Below are 4,211 nucleotides of genomic sequence, written 5' to 3'. Positions count from 1 at the left end.
AGCATAGCTTGTGACAAAAGGGATAGTTTTAACCTAGAGAAAAGACTAAAAAGCAGAATTATGTTCCCACCAAGTAAGGAAACACTGCCAGCTTAAATCAATTGGGTTACAATTTTTTTTTTTTTTGTCTCTTATGCAGACAAATTGGGAGACTTGTTAATTGCAAGGATATTCTTTACTATTGTTCTTCATACTTCTGCCCTTTTCACCTATAAACTTCACCAAACTTTGTATCTTTACCTTGACCCCAAATAATAACAACGACAACAACAAAAAAAGCCAAACAAAAACCTGTCTTTTTATATTTGTTATTTAAGGAAGGGAGCATTACCCTGGCTTGTTTGTAATGACAGGGAAATTGATTGTGCTCCAGGAGGTCAAGAGGGAGAACAGATGCCAGAGCATGGGAAGTAAGAGATCAGACAGCCAAGGAGGTGCAACTGTGAAGCCATTGGGGATAATAACTCTTTCCTGCTATGGCCTGTCTCCTGCAATAACCCCATGCCTATAATATATCCTAATCTTATCCACTTGTGATGTACAAAATAAATTCATTCTCTCTTGTATTCAGAATCACATTCTCCCTGAGTTTTCTCTCCAAGGCAAAACATTCTTGGGCCCTTCAATTAATCTGTAAGTCCCCTTAATATTTTAATTATCACTTTATTTTTCAAGTGTGAGGCTCAAACTGAACCAGCCAGTACACAAGAGAGCAGCATTTCCTTGGCCACAATACAACCTTGAATGCAGTATAAGGCTGGCTTCTCATTTAATGAGCATTGTTAACCAACGAGACATGAAAGTTACCTTATACCTTTCACTCTTAGTGATATTTCCCCCCATCAGGTATTCAGAAATCTGAATAGATCTCTGAGTAAGTGAGGACTTTGTTCTGAGGAATGTTTTCGAAGGTCAATGTGGGGGAAAGGTGCAAGAAGACCAAAGGAGACTATTCTATGGGACTCTTTAGCTGAAGGTAAAGGCAGCTCAAAGAGAGACATTTAAAATACTTGAACAAAGGTAATATCATTTGAATGCGGCCTACTTTGATGGGGTAACAATTTATATGATGACATTCTGAATTTTTCAAATATTGTAATTATTTTAGTAGTTTCTTAATACACCCCAGACCAGTGATGGCGAACCTATGACACGCGAACTCATTTTTTTGGTTGATTTTTGTTAAATGGCATTTAAATATATAAAATAAATATCAAAAGTATAAATCTTTGTTTTACTATGGTTGCAAATATCAAAAAATTTCTATATGTGACACGGCACCAGAGTTAAGTTAGGGTTTTTCAAAATGCTGACACGCTGAGCTCAAAAGGTTTGCCATCACTGCCCCAGACTCATAATTGCCAAAGCCCAATCCATACGTGCTTGTGTTTTGTTTTGTTTTAAATGTGGTACCAGATGGCACAGACAATTAGGAACAGGCAGCTCATTATCTATGTGGTAAAGAAAATAGTCTCTGTGCTCAATGAAGAAACCCTTGCATTATCAGCCTCCTTGTAGGTTATGCATCAGGTTTTGTGTGATGCAATTATTTTATCTTTCTTTACTTGTAACATTCCTTTGTCTCTTTTGTTCCAGTACGCAAGAAATGTTTAAAGCTCTTCTGTAACTTCCTGACTTCCTTTTAGTCAGTGAATTTTTATAGAGCATGTACTCTCAGCCTGGCACTCTGGTTTCCTGAGATATAGCAGTAAACTATGTAGATGAGGTTTGCCCTGAAGGAGATTAAATCTAATGGTGGGACTCAGGTACTAGGCAAATGAACACAACAAACCTCACATCATAAAAAGTGCAGTAAAAGTAATAAGCATTGTGTCATTAAAGAGAATAATGGTAGATGTTATCCATTTATAGCTCTGCACATAATTGTACATGAATGTAGAATTACTCACCTCATCTGGGGATATCATCCTACTGGATATTTGTTCTCAGCAATAATAGCAATGGAAGGTTGTAGGGGCTTTTTTTGTAATCTCTTTTCAAAGGCTTTTGTATTACTAAAATCTCATTAATGTCCTTGAATACATTTTAATAATTTTTAATAACCTTTAATAACTTCTGATTGACATTTTTTGAATGACTATATCCATGTATTTATCTGTACTCTATCTGCATCCATTTTTTTTCTATCACCTTCTGTGATCTATGAAACCAAGTGACTTCAAATCTTCCAGTCTTCTCAAAACAAGATTATCCAGTTTTGGGGGACCCAGTTCCCCAATAGCTGATCCACTCAGGAAACCATCTAATCCAAGATTTTCTCATAATTCTCATAATTATTGCTCATAATTCCTAAGAAATCTTATGAATCCTGGTTTTCATTTGTCCACTCATACTCTGGACTTCAGCAACTACTGTCTTCTCCAGATCCTAGTGTCCTTTCATCCTCTTAAAAAAAAATTTTTATTATACCCCCAAAAGTTTTCTAGAACTTATAGCTGTTTCCCACAAAATAGTCTTATTTTTAAAATTACTAAAGGAAATACTGACCCAAAGCTGATACTGTTTATAATTAACAAATCTTTGCCAGATCCTTGAGAAAAAAATGAAAGGAATTACAGAATAGGATAGTTACATGTCTAACATCATTAGTCCTAAGTTCTGTCACTTTTCTAAGGCCTTGCCTTTCTGGGGCTCCTGTCCTCAAAATTAATAAAAACTCCTTAATACCTTTGCTTTTTATTAAAATTAAGTTCCCCTTAAGGCAGATCTTTCTGGTCTGTTCTCAAAGCACCAAAGGTCATTTCATATTAGGTCAACCTCTTCTTTATTTTGTTATACAGAGCAAGCAGTTTAGCTCCCTTTGGGTTCCTTGACCGAAAGTTTAATAAATATTTTCCTCAATGAAAGAGGAATTTTCTTCCTGATGTGAACTCTGTAGTTCCCCTAGAATATGAAAATGACAGAAGTTCATTGTTTTCATTGCCTTCGATAGCAAGTTTTCCTTTCTGCTACAAGGCTGGTAATGCTTCATTGTTCTAAACACCTCTGTGCCTTCTAGTGTCTCACACTGGGAACAAAGGTGAGAAAGCAGGGAATGAGCAGAAAGTGAGCTGGAACATCTGGCAATCACTGGGGACAAATCCTGGACACCTTGCTTGCCAAGGTGAAAAGGATAATCGTGGATCAAGGTCAGATCAAGGAAGTTCTGTCCTGGAACCATCGACTGGAGTGAACCATCCTGTCATAGATACCAGGAAGAAGACGGACTGGCTGCTGAAGGCAAATGTTCCCATTAAACAGGTGAGGAAGGGCTGGGACTGGGGCAAGAATCACTTTGGTAAACAACCCTGTGACCTTCCTTCCAGCCTGAAGAGATTAGTTGTTTCAGGCGGTTTTCATTTAGTTGTCTCCATGTTTCCTTGTTTATTACATTTGGCTCTTGTACAAGAGAAGTGCCAACCCCCCATGAGGATCAGCATATAACTTTTGACTCCCCCAAAGCTTAAGTTGTCGCTCAATATCCATAGGGATTAGTTTCAGGACACCCCTCCTCCCACTCACCTTCCTACAAAGACACCAAAATCTGTTGATGATCAAGTCCCTGATATAAAATGGTGTAGATCAATGCATACAGTCGGCCCTCTGATCTGCCCTCTCCAAGCCATGGATGGAAAACAGTAGAGTTATTTATTTTTTAAATCCGCATATAAGTGGACCTGAGAAGTTCAAACCCATGTTATTCAAGAGTCAACTGTGTTCTTATCCACAATGACTATCAAGACAGATCAAATAGCACATTCCTCAAACTAATCCTTTTACGACTTCAAAGAATGCTAATCAAAGTACAAAATAAAAATAAAAATAAAAATGGATACTTGGTTTTAGCCATTTTAAATCTATTAATTTGCTGAGGAGTCATATTTCTTCACTTTTAAAATCTGTGACTATTGCAAATAATGATCTAAACCTCAGGTTCCTCATCTGTAAAATTGGAATAGCTACAGTATCTAATTTAGAAGGCTCTTATTAAAAATAAATAAGATAATGTATTTAAATCAGTGTTGATATGTAGTTTGTAGTCAATAAATATTAGCTATCATTATCATTATCACATATCACTTTTACAATGCTCATTTAATTTAACTATACATCTTGGTCTTTCCCAGTGAATTCCTAGAAATCATAATTCATTCTGCAATGACATAAGGACTCCAAAATAAAATGAATAAGATATTCACTGTGGATGAAAC

Source organism: Myotis daubentonii, chromosome 12 (genome assembly GCF_963259705.1).
Source record: "Myotis daubentonii chromosome 12, mMyoDau2.1, whole genome shotgun sequence".
Classification (NCBI taxonomy): Eukaryota; Metazoa; Chordata; class Mammalia; order Chiroptera; family Vespertilionidae; genus Myotis; species Myotis daubentonii.
Note: the sequence above shows the minus strand (reverse complement) of the source record.